Raw genomic sequence first — 13,281 nt, 5'->3', positions numbered from 1 at the left:
CCAACTCTGAGATCAAGACCTGAGCTGAGAGACCCAGAGTCAGATGCTCAACCGACTGAGCTCCCCAGCCCCCCTGAGGATATGAATCATTAAAATACTTTGGTTGATCCCTCTTGTCATGGCTCAGGTCCCAGTGAGCTGCACGTTCAGTGAAAAAGATGTACGTCCTGCTGTAGTCATTTTACTTTTGCCTGGTCTACCCTCCAGGCCCCGTCACTGTACCCCCTTGGCAAAGCCATGAGCAACCAGAGCTGCAGTTAGGGCTGGATGTCAGCCACAGAGCAGGCCCAGCAGAACCCCGTGATGCCAGCCCACCCGGTGGTTTCCAAGGCAACCCCTGATGTCTCCCTCCCCGGGCTGAAGGGGGGAGCCCGGGAGCCTCTCTCCTGACGTGGCTCTGAAGAGAACCAGCACCCGGCGAGGACTCTGGTTCCAGGCCTGTTTCCGATTTTTCTATGGAAGGATAAGTCCTACGTTTATCTGCCCCAGTGCTGAGATGAGGATTTGAATTTAAACGGAACTCTTGGGTGGTGGACACGGAAGATCACTGGGCTGAGAAATCACTGGGTGACCCTCCAAGGATGAAGAAGTAACGGGGTCAGAATTCTCACCAGAAAAAAATAATTTCTGTCACGACATGGGGGGTGGGGGTGGGAGGATTAGCAGGAGCCAAGATGCGGATTAAGGGGCTAGGGATAGCCCCCAACCAGGGCAGCTCCGGTCTTGCAATGTTTTTCTCATTGTTGCTGAGACTGTAAAATTTATTGTCCAAACCAGGACTCTTTCTTTTTCTTCCTTCCTTCCTTTTCCTTCCTTCCTTCCTTCCTTCCTTCCTTCCTTCCTTCCTTCCTTCCTTCCTTCCTTCCTTCCTTCCTTTCTCTCTCTCTTTCTTTCTTTCTTCATTCATTTATTACATTTATTTATTCATGAGAGACCCACACAGAGAGAGGCAGAGACACAGGCAGAGGGAGAAGCAGGCTCCCCCTGTGGAGCCTGATGTGGGTGGGACTCGATCCCAGGGCCCCAGGGTCATGACCTGAGCCGAAGGCAGATGCTCAACCACTGAGCCCCCCAGGCTCCCCTAAACCAGGGCACTTTAGACAGGGGTCGGGGGGAGATTTAACAATTAAGCCGTCCTGACAGACATAAACCATCCGAGGCAGGCCAGCACACGTCTCCCTGCCTTCTGTGTTGCACAGTAAGGAGTCCTTGGAACAAAGATCCTCCCCAGCGCATGGAGATGGAAAATCACCAGGCTCCTGCGATCAAGATTCCTGGTCCTCTGATGAGACCGGTCAAGGGGTCATGGGGGAACAGAAGAGGGAAACCAAGAAACGTGGGAGGCTTTGGATGGCAGTTAGGGGAAATGTGACAGGGTGTCAAAGAGAAGTGAACAGGGGCACCTGGGTGGCTCAGTGGTTGAGTGGCTGCCTTTGGCTCAGGTCATGATCCGGGGTCCTGGGATTGAGTCCCACATTGGGCTCCCCGCAGGGAGCCTGCTTCTTCCTCTGCCTGTGTCTCTGCTGCTCTCTTTGAGTCTCTCATGAATAAATAAATAAATATTAAAAAAAATAATAAAAAATAATAATAAAAAATAAAAAGCAAAGGTATGTTTTAGCCTGTTTGGGCTGCTCTAACAAAATGCCCATGGACTGGGTGGCTTATGAACACCAGAAATCTACTTGTCCCAGTTCTGCAGGCTGGAAGTGAAGTCCCAGAGCAAGGCGCTGGCATGGCCGGGTTCTGGGGGGCCCTCCTTCCTGGCTGTGGGTGGCTGTTTCCTTGCTATATCCCCAAGTGGTGGAGAGAAGACAAGGGGCCTCTCTGGGGCTCCTTTTATAGAGGGCACTGACCCCAATCACAAGGGCTCCACTCTCATGACCTAATCACCTCCTGAAGGCCCACACTGTGGGGTAGGATTTCTTTTTTTTTTTCTTAATATTTTATTTATTTATTCATGAGAGACACAGAATGAGGCAGAGACACAGGCAGAGGGAGAAGCAGGCTCCCTGAGGGGAGCCCGATGTGGGACTCGATCCCAGGACCTCAGGATCACACCCTGAGCTAAAGGCAGATGCTCAACCACTGAACCACTCAGATGTCCCCGTGGGTAGGATTTAACATGAATTTGGGGAGCAACACAATATTTGGTCCATTGCAAAGTACTCAAAAAATATACTTTTGCTATAGAAAAATGAGAAGATACAGGTAAATGAAGACAATGAAATCATCTGTAATCTAAGCACTATTCAGATTTTAGTATGGATCCTTGCACACCCTCTCTTATGCATTTTACTTATGCCTATACCTATAATTATTAAAATGATAGCTGTAATAATAATTATCATATTATGAACAGTTTTCCATATCAGCAAATGTGCTTGTAGAACATTGTTTTAATAACTATGTAATGTTTCACAGTAGTGAGTAGTTCGTTTACCCAAATTTCTTGGCATCAGGTACGAGACTTTCTATATTTTCTGTATTACAAACGACAGGGTATTGAACATCTAGTAGAATCTCTGTGCGTATATAATTAGTGACTCTGGAATGTGTGACTTCAGTAGGCCATGTGACCCGTTAACTCCGGGGTCTGTTGATGATCTGATTGTGGAATGTACACGTGACAAAAACGGAGGACCGGACATGGGTTCTAGTTCTGGCCCAGACACATAATCCCGAGTGTATACCTTAACCTCTCTGTTTAGGTTTTCTGATTTGTAACAGAACAAAAATTAGACATGAGCAATGCTGCTGTTCCTTGAACTGGATTATTGTAAAGATCCAATAAGGTAAGTGTGTGATAAACCATTTAAAGTCATAAAGCAAAAAAAAATAATAATAAAAAAATAAAGTCATAAAGCAGTTTACCTTTATAGGGATTTATGACTTTCTTTGCAAAATGCTATTTCATTTTATGTAAAAAAATTTTTTTTAAGATTTTATTTATTTGTTCATGAGAGACACAGAGGCAGAGACATAGGCAGAGAGAGAAGCAGGCTCCATGCAGGGAGCCCGATGCAGGACTCGATCCTGGGACTGGAGGATCATGCCCTGGGCCAAAGGCAGACGCTCAACCACTGAGCCACCCAGGCGTCCCTCATTTTGTTTTTTAAAAAAGATTTTATTTATTTATTTGAGAGAGAGAGAGATAACGAGAGAGAGAATGAGCAGGGGAAGGTGCTGAGGGGTAGGGAGAAGCAGGTCCTCCCTGAGCAGGTGGGGCTCCATCCCAGGACCCTGGAATTGTGACTTGAGCCGAAGGCGGGTGCTTAACCTATTGAGCCACCCAGGGGCCCCAAATGCTATTTTGAAAAATTCTATTACATCGACTAAAACTTCTTCCAATTTTTTGACATTCTCTAGGAAAACTGATTTTTATGAACCAACCAACAAGCATTGCATAATTTGGAAGTTGTGGCGCCTGAGTGAGCACTTCCAGGGAGAAGCTACTAGAAACTCAGGCTAATCAGACACCTGCCTGCCTGCATTCCAGATGATGATCACAAACCAAAGGCAGAGGGAGCACAGGCTTTGCAAAGGAAGTAACCCTTGGTGTAAAATTGTCGGGGGAGGGGGAGTGGGTGGGTATGGAGGAGGCATGGGTAGTTCCCCCTCTTCACTCCCTCACCCTCAGCCATCAGCCAGGACACTGCTCTGAAACAGGAGAGTAATTTGGGGCTGATCCTGTCCAGCCTGAGAGAGACAGAGGCCAGCCTGCTGTCAGAGATAACAACGGCTGTTGGAAGGCAAGTCTGGGGGAAATATTTTAATAAAGAATCCTGGGAATTCCAGTTCCAGTTGGAGCGGGCCCCAAGGGGGCAAGTCAGGAGCATGAATGGAAATTTGCAGCCTGAATTAACCCCAAAGACGACAGTCCCATGGCTGGAAACCATGCATGCCTCCCACATACCTGCCATTCACCCATGGGACAGAAAGGCACAGTGGGGTGGGGGTGGGGGTATGAAATACTGCTCAGCACACAGGAAGGGGTCCAAAGACCCCCCTCCCTCTGACCCTCACCCCCAGGCCATGAGTGCACAACTCCCGTGGTGGTGGTGGGGGGGGGCACCTTCTCATCTTGCAGATAGTAGATGCTCATTGTGCTCCCTGAATGGGTGAGCCAACAGTAGGAGCCACAAAGAGGGGGCTGAGGACCTCCCACCCAGCCTGCCATCAAAGTAACTTGCAGGAATTCCACTGTTAATTCTCCGGGTCCCTAAAGAAAAGAACATTCACTCCCACCCACATTGGAAGATGGCTTGCATTGGAAGGAAATGGTACGTAAAGACAACATCTTCGAGCTCACTGCAAGGTGTTTTGTAAAGCTAACGTATTTTCCTTCCCTGGAGATGACTCGAAAACATGAGTTTCATTGTAGTAGGAGGCCAACTTAATCAACAGAGGGAGCAGACAGGGGAGGGTATTTCTGCCAGCGGGTGTACTGGGGCCGAGGGATGGCAGTACACCGGTTCTGCTCCAGCAGAGACAGACAAGTGCCAGGCTTCTAGAAGCCCTTTCTTTGCCTGCCTGTAGATACCTCCACTGCAATTATTTTAAGTTCCCCTGGATATTTTAAATATGACATATAACGCTGACCAAGTAAATGTAGCAGTACATTTCCCCAGGTTTTAAAATTGTACTGATGAGAACAGGGAAGAAGGGGGAGCCCTACTGGTACGACCGACTTTTATTTTAGTTGCTATTTAAGTGCAAAGAAAGGCTGGAAGTACCTGATAAATAGAAAAGGCGAGGCTCTACTACGGACCACGAGCAGAAAAACTCGGGCACTTCTGGGAGTGATTAATTCCCACTGCACAGAGATGGTCTCTTGCCTTCAGCGGAGCTTGGGAAAAGCCTTCGTTTGGAATAAGTAGGTAACTTTTTTGGGGTTGCCTTCAGAGATCCAGTTCCTGTTTCTGTTTGATGACTTCATTTTTTCAATTGCTGACAAATTGTAAGGGGAAGGACAGACTTTATTTGGGTTTCTTCTCTTAAATGATGAGTTTCAGAAGAGATATACAGAAGCCCCAGTGGGTTAGACAGAGGTCACGTCTGGAGCTTCCTCCCACCTGGGCAGCAGGTGCTTAAGGGAAGTGGTTTCTTAAGGGGAGGTGGTGGTTAGTGACCTAAGGGTTTGGGGTTAGGCCAACTTGAAGAGAGGGATGTGGAAGAAAGGAAAGGAGGAGGAGGGGGAGAGAGAGAGGAGGGAAGGGAGAGAGGTGGGTAAAGAGAGAGAAGGAAGGGGAGGGAGGGATGGAGAAAGGGGGGTAGGGAGAGAGAGGCAGGAAAGGAGGAGGGGGGAGGGAGGGAGAGACGGAGGGAGACTCTGCATTGACCTAGCATCTTTAGGAGCCACAAAAATTGTCCTAGAGAATTATCCCTCAAGGCTATTTGCACGCTAGTGAGAAATAGGCTCACTGATACTTCTTCATCACCTCTGAAGGGACAGCCTTGGAGGAAGCTGTTTAAAGCCCTTCTTTGCCCTTCTTGGCCCCACCAGGGCTCTTAATTCTATGGGGCTTTCTCAACTGAGAGAGAAGGGCAAGGAAGAAGGCTGCCCAGGGTCTGTGCCAGAGTGGCTAGTGAGAGGTAAGACTGTACACTGTCCAGTCAGCCTCTGAGAAGCTCAACCCTGCCTTCTGGAAGCTCTGGACACCAGCAGGGGAAAGGAGGGACGGGCGCTGCCCCAAAGGCCTTGGGGGGGGTAGCCTGTGTGCACTGTGTGTGTCTTTGGGGAGCTCCGAGAAGTAACTGGGGGACAGAAGAGACATGAGGTCCTGGGTGGATTTACAGACTTGCAATCAGGACAGGGGAGGCTTAGTTGGTTATTCAAAAAACAATTTTTTTTACAAGGTATATTATATAATTACTTAAAACAACAACAACAACAACAACAACAACAACAACAACAACAACAACAAAACAAAAAAAAAACCCAAACAACTGAGTATAGATATTTTCATTTTGGAAAAAAATTGTGGGCAAGAATCGAGGCTTAATTAGGTTCAGATATCGGGGGCTGGTGGGATCCATGCTGGTGGTCAGCTCACAGCCTGGGCATAAGGCAAGGGAGAGAGGAGTCTGAAGTCGGAAGACAGGGGTTTTTTGTTTGTTTCTCCCCTGCTCCTTTCTGTCAGGCAGCAGCTGGCTTCTGAGCCTCAGTGTTCCCCTCTGCGAAACGGGGCTGTTGGGAGGCCTATGCGGCACCCTGCACAGGGCTTGAGAGGCTAAGAGGACTCTCCGTAAATACTGCTTTGCAAATTGCCACATCAATGCGGAGCTCTGAGCGGCACGTTGGTGTGTTTTTTCCCTGCCGAGAATGGACTATCCATGGTTCCTCCCCTTAGCCTTCACCTCAACACACTCAATTATGGCTTCTGGATGATGGAAACACAAACATTTGTCAGTGAGCTTCTGCTCAACATTGTACTGCATTTCTGTGGCGTCCTCCTCCCCCTGAGAGCCTGTGTTAGAGTGTGGGCAAGCAGGAGGCCCAGGCGGTGGGTCTGGGGGGCCTGGGATAGAGTGCCGTGCAGTGGAAAAAAGACCTCCGCACGCAGCCTTTCTCCCCTGGTCTGCAAAACGTCAGAGAATCCTGAACTGCTCCCTCATGGCTCCAGGAGGCCCCCCTCCCAAACTTCAGGCATCCCTGTTGAAATACAAGATGGCAAGGCCATATCCACCATCGTTCTCTCTGCCAGCAAACTTTGGAGCCTTGGTCAGCCGGGGAAGTTTAATGACAGCTATACAAGTGATCTTGGGTTTGTTTTGGGGGTTTTCCAAAGCAAGAGGGGGAAAGTAATTTTATTTTTATAAAGATGAAAAAAATGCCCAGAAACCCTTGCCAGCCAAGCCCTTTCTTCATATATATGTATTCCCCGCCCCCCGGCTTCTTGATTCCTCTTACTTCCCGAGCCCCATGAAAGGCAAGTTTACTGTCCTGGACAAAGGGTGGTTTGTGTCCTTTTGCTATGAGACAAATGGGAGAGGGGGAGGAAGGAAGAGAGACTCAGGGTTCAAATATTTCTTCTAGACAATATGAAGTCCTGCTGCTGCTGGAGTAGCTGCCCTGCTCCACGCAGGGGAAGAGTTAGGGAGGACTTGTGAGGTCAGTAGGGCCAAAACTGTGTCTTGGTCTCCCTGAGTGAGCCAGAGCTCCACTGAAAACCTAGCTTACCATCTCCAACCTCATTCGATCTAAACAAAGAAGGGTAGAAAGATGAACACAACTCTTGCATGGGTTTTATTTCCCTTTGGCTCCAATTGTTTGTGCGTGCCACATACTCACCTACGCTTTGGTGTGTACACTCTGATGTAAAGAGTCTGTGTGGCTCAGTAACAGCCAGAGGGGCAGGGTCCCAGTCTAGAAGCACGGGTAGGCCAGGAAGCAGATGCCTGTATTAGTCTGCTACTGCTGTCATGATAGCATACCAAAGACTGGGTGGGGTAAACAACAGGACTTGATGTTTTTGCACAATTTTGGAGGCCTGAGATTAAGATGTTGGTAGATGTGGTTTTTTCTGAGGCCTCACTACTTGGCTTGTAGTTGGCCATCTTCTCCCTGTGTCTTTACATGGTCTTTTCTCTCTCCTGTCTGTGTCCTAATCTCCTCTGATAAGGGCACCAGTCATATTGGATAAGGGCCTATGATGATGACCTCATTCTGACTTAATGACCCCTTTAAAGACCCTTTGTCCAAATACAGTCCCATTCTGTGGTACTGGGGGTTAGGATTTCAGTGTGTGGACTTTTTGCCAGACACGATTCAGCCCATAGCAGTTCCCTACAACAAAGGGGCTTGCTAGGGGCTGGGGAGATGTGCCTAAAATTATGTTCTCAATAATGTCCCTACCCTAGTGATGGGAACATGGTAGGCTCTTTTTAACAGCGGTCCACTTCTGGGGCCCCTGGGTGGCTTAGCAGTTGAGTATCTGCCTTCGACTCAGGGCGTGATCCTGGGGTTTGGGGATCGAGTACTGCATTGGGTTCCCTGTAGGAAGCCTGCTTCTCCCTCTGCCTATGTGTCTGTCTCTCTCTGTGTCTCTTATGAATAAATAAATAAAATAAATTTTTTAAAAAAAAAGATGGTGGTCCACTCCTGTTCTCCAGGCAAAACACTAGGTCTCTATTATCAGGGGGCTCACCCTCCTCCAGGGGAGCCATGAAATCTCAAGCCATGGGAAGAGACTTGGGACTCTGGGTTCAGGTTCCCAATCTGGGCTGTACCACTGCTCACCAAGTAGGTAAGAGATGTCATCTTCTGAGTCTGTTCCTCAGGTGTAAAATGGGGGTGGTTAGAGAGAGATGAGTGGACTCAATGATCCAAGGACTCACTGACTCCGAGCCTTGCAGTGGTTAAGGGCAGGGTGCCAAAGTGAGGAGTAGTAATTGGGTGTTGGCTAGAATAACTGAGAAAGCATTTGTGCTTGCTCAGAACTGGGTGTTTCCCATAATCTTTGCTTGGGCTGAAGCCAGTCATCCTCCATGACTGGCTGACTTTTTTGGTCAAAAGGAACTCATCTCTCTTTCTTCTGTGCTTCCCCCCTACCCCCTCAAAACCAAACAAAGAAACTCTGCCCTTTGGAGCCAGAGCAGCACATGCTTTGGGAGGGAAGTCTCAGAGAAAGTCTCTCTCTGCTTGTTCCCCTCAGTCATCACCTCATCTGCCAGGCTCCAGCTGTGGCCGACACGGCTGGGATGTCTTTGCACAGCTCCAGATGCTGCCCTGGAACTCTGAAGGCCAGTTACTGAGAGAGAAGGCTCTGGCAACAAAGTGAAGGAGTTAGAGCAGGAGTCAGACTAAGATAACCCCAGCAATGTCTCTTCCACTCTGGGTTCTGGAATGTTCTCACGAGAGAAGCTTGCCCTGGGTTGACTGTTCACTTGGATGACTCTTGGGGCTTTTACTTCACACAGGACCCCTTGCTGGAGTTTGAGGGCTCAAGGAATCGCACCCTCCCCTCTTCACCTGAATCCAGAAGTAACTGAGGATAAGCAAAAAGGGGAGGAGAAAGTGCCCTCGGGCACAGTGCTGAGTTTCCTAATAGAAACCAGAGAATCATACACAGGCCAAGGAGCAAGAGACCAAATCTGTGTGTCCCAGATCTCGATCCGGCCAGATCTGAAGGATGAGGGATGGAGCCCGGGGCTGAGTGATGACCCGGCAACTCTTTCCAACAGATAATGGAAGAGCCTTCTGCTAATGGATGTTGGCCTCATGAAAGGAAATACCAGGAATTGGGAAGAAAGGCCTCTCCACACTGCCGCTGTCCCCAGGACCACCACCCAAGATATTCAGGGTGAGAAGTCTTTACTGACACCTAATGTGACAGAGGGGAGGTCACACTGCAGGACACTGACAGCTTAACACTGCACATCAGCCATTCGCCCTCTTTGTCTCTGGCAGCCCTTTGGCTAGCCCGCCACCAGGATTTCTTCCCTGCCTTCCTCCTGGCCAAGCTGCAGCTCTTCTTGTGTTGCAGGATCCTCTGCTCCTTGAAGACACTTCCCCCACAGCATTTCCCTTGTTATGCAGAGAGAATTTTAGCTGTTCATCCCCTCCACTGCACATCCAAGGAGCATCAAAGCACCCTGTCTCCCTGGGATTTCACCCTTTGACATCTCAGAAGAGCTAGCAGGGACTTCACCCTTTCACTCTCTCTGGTCTGTGCAAGTGGCAGGAAACAACACAGACATTTACTTTCCTACTGTGACGAGTGATGCCACCTCCCCTCGGAAAGCAGAAGTGCCTACAGTTAGCGTGGGTGTTTGTTAGAATCCTTTTTATTTACCGTAAGACCTTACCCTGATGAGCTAAGTGCTCTCCTCGGCATTCAACAGGGTAATGAGATCAATAGAGTGAGCCTTTATATTAGGTCAATGCCCAATTAACCAATTCTGGTTTAATTTTTGAGAATGGTGTGAATTATGGAGCTAACTTGATTCTTTTTCTGAACAGAACCCAGATTTCAACTCAGCTTCTTCAATGGTCCATTCTTTCCCCACTAATTAAATTGCTTCCTAAAATATTTGCTAGATACGTACATTGATCTGGACGCTACAGGTTTTGGACTCTAAGTCAGTTGATTATTTGTCTGTTGCTGGATCAATAGCACACTTTGAAAATTATGATAACCTTATGGTATATTTTGGTGTCTCCTGGAGCAAATTCTTTCATTGTCACGCCTTTTCTCAAATTTCTTGGCTTGACCTATGAGGCTTTGCCTCCCGTCAATTTTTTTTTAGAGAAATCAGCTTTATTGTGATAGAATTTATATACAAATAAAATAAAATTAATGGAAAATGAAGTTATTGTACAATTCGATGAGTTTTGACAAATAGGTATAGTCATGTGACTATAACGGTTATGATATAGATATGATAATGTTCTACATCATAACTGTAAATTTTGTCACCTCAAAACTTCCCTTGTACCCTTTTGCAACCAAATTCCCTCACCTCTGGCCCCTGGCCTGTTCTGTCACTGTGGGGTTTTTTTTTCTTTTCTAAAATTTTAGAATAAGGGAATCCTACAGGGTGTAGTCTTTAATGTCTGACCTCTTTTCACTAAGCATAATGCTTTTGGGATCACCCACGTCACTGCAGGAAGCACTAGCTGTTCTTTATGCTGGTGACAATCCATCGTGTGAATGTACAGCACCGTGTTTCCCATCCACTGTGGAGGGATCTTTGGGCTGTCTCCTGCTTCTGAGTAAAACCTCGAGGGGTGCCTGGGTGGCTCAGTTAGTTAAACATCTGACTCTTGATTTGGGCTCAGGTCATGATCTCAGGGTTGTGGGATTGAGCCTTGCAACAGGCTTTGTGTTCAGTGGGGAGTCTACTTGAGATTCTCTCTCTCTCTCTCCCTCTGCCTCTCTTCATGCATGATCTCTCCCTCTCTCAAGTAATAAATAAAATCTTTTAAAAAATTAAAACAAAAAAACCCCCTTTGAATTAATATTTGCATACAAATTTGTGAGTGAACACATGCTCACACTTCCGGGTAAATACCTAATGGTGGGATTGCTGGGTCATGGTCATATGGCATGGTCTTATGTTTACTTTTAGAAGAAATATTTGTGTGTTATGGTTCCTCTACATCCTCACCAGCACTTGCTATTATCAGATTTTTAATTTTACCTATTTTAATAGATGTATGGTGGTGCCTTATGGATGTTCAAATTTGAATTTGCCTAAGGACTAATGGTGACCACCTGTTCATGTGCTCATCTGGCACCCATATTACTTTTCGGTAAAGCATCTGTTTAAGCTTTTTGATTTTTCTTTTTTAAGTGGAGTTGTTTGTTTCCTTGCTGATTTTTGGGAGTTCTTGATATATTCTAGATACAAGGCCCCTCAGTCAGCTATGTGATTCTCAGATATGTAGCTTGTCTTTTTCTTAACTGTTTTCATAGACCTAAACTTCTAAATTGTGCTGAAGCCCAATTTAACAATTTTAATCTTTGGGGCCCTGAGAACTCTTTGCTAACCTCAGATTCCAAGGATTTTCTGCTATGTTTTCTTCTTTAAAGTTTTATATTTTTCATTTAGGAGTATCATCTATTTGAATTTCATTGTTGTTGTAGAAAGTGAGAGGTTTACGCCGAAGTTATTTTTCTTTTCTTTTTGTTGGTTTATGGACATCCAGTTGTTCCAGCGCCATGTGTTGAAAAGATCATCCTTCTTCCATTGAATTGCTTTTGCACCTTTGTAAAAAATCACGTGGTCATGTTTGGGCGGGTCTATTTCCAGTTCCTCTGTTTTGTTCTACTACTACCACACTGTCCTGGGGAGACAGATAAATGAATAAAGAGTTCACTCATTTGTTAGGACTCAGCTCACACTTTTATCTGAAGAGTTCTCTTGAAACATTACCAGGTAGGACTGACCTCTCCACCTTTGCTTCTTCGCAGCCCTGGTCCCTCTATCTCAGACCCTCAGCTCTGTGAGCTGCTTCTTCTTCTTTTTTTTTTTTTTTTTTCTTCTTCTTCTTCTTCTTCTTCTTTTTCTTCCTCTTTCTTCTTTTCTTCTTCTTCTTCTTCTTTCTTCTTCTTTTCTTCTTCTTCTTCTTCTTTTTCTTCTTCTTTCTTCTTTTCTTCTTCTTCTTTCTTCTTCTTTTCTTCTTCTTCTTCTTCTTCTTCTTCTTCTTCTTCTTCTTCTTCTTCTTCAGATGGGGGGAGGGATAGAGGGAGAGAGAGAGAGAGAGAATCTTAAGGAGACTCCATCCCCTGCATGGAGCCCAATTTGGGGCTCTATCTCATGACCCTGAGAACATAATCTAAGCCACCCAGGTGCCAAAGGAGAATATATATATATATATATATATATATATATATTTTTTTTTTTTTTTTTTTTTAAAGTGGGCTCCATGCCTAGTGTGGAGCCCAACATGGCACTTGAACTCAAAACTATGAGATCAAGATCTGAGCTGAGACAAAGAGTACGATGCTTAACTGACCGAGCCACCCAGGCACCCCAGCCCTGTGAGCTTCTGCAGGGCAGGGACAGTGGCATTCCTTTATAACTGCCCAGTACAGGGCCTGTCACATAGCAGTGCTTAATGACGTTTGTTGAATAAAATGACTAACAGTGTATGAGCTGAGTGCTGTCTACATTCAAGAAGATGGATAAGAGGCCACATTCAGCGAGAGGCTTTTTGTTCACAGAGTAACTATGTCACGAATGAGGAACAGACAGAGACATTTTGCTGTCTTGCAGTGGTGAGAAATATTTTTGTCTTAGTATAGCCCAATTCAGGTAAAGAAATATATTTATGGCTTATAGCTTTTTTTCAATCAAAATGAAATAGTTATATTATACCCCAGGGGAGAAATGTTATTTTTCATATCTAAGATCATCTATTTTATTCAATAAAATAATATGAATGAGGAAACTGGCACTGAACTGTCCACATCTATTTGAGAAGTGATGGTCATTGGAAGCCTTATCATCCTTTATCCTGGAGTGGAATGTGGCTCATATTGGGAAACTAGTCAGTATCAGGCTGTTTCTTACTGTTGTAAAGAGTTTTTCTAGTAAGGAATTGATTGTCAAGAGACCAACAAAGCAAAATTTCTTTCAGCCTTTTGTGGGACATGGAAATAGCTTGGTAAGTCAATTTTCATAATGGTGCTCTTTATAATAAAATGTTGCCTGTGATGTCTCTCAGCTATGGAGGGTTGCCATGTGTTTCTCTTCTGGGTGTTAGGGGTCAGGGAGGGTCAGAAACCCAGGGATAGGGGACGCCTGGGTGGCTCAGCAGTTTAGTGCCTGCCTTCA

At 46.2% G+C, this 13,281-nt stretch overlaps 1 long non-coding RNA gene across 2 annotated transcripts; it reads left to right on the top strand.

Moving 5' to 3' along the window:
* LOC111093511 lies at nt 1-10,252 on the top strand. Of its 2 annotated transcripts, XR_005382289.1 has the most exons (4): nt 1-597; nt 2,709-2,792; nt 3,367-4,873; nt 6,141-10,252. It is a non-coding gene; the product is annotated as an uncharacterized LOC111093511 (long non-coding RNA). The 2 variants fall into 2 exon arrangements; XR_005382290.1 differs by lacking the exon at nt 2,709-2,792.
* Nucleotides 10,253-13,281: the final 3,029 nt, after the last annotated feature.

This window comes from Canis lupus, chromosome 31 (assembly GCF_011100685.1).
Source record: "Canis lupus familiaris isolate Mischka breed German Shepherd chromosome 31, alternate assembly UU_Cfam_GSD_1.0, whole genome shotgun sequence".
Taxonomy (NCBI): domain Eukaryota; kingdom Metazoa; phylum Chordata; class Mammalia; order Carnivora; family Canidae; genus Canis; species Canis lupus.
The sequence above is the reverse complement of the archived record's forward strand: the minus strand, read 5'-3'. Positions and strand labels throughout refer to the sequence as shown.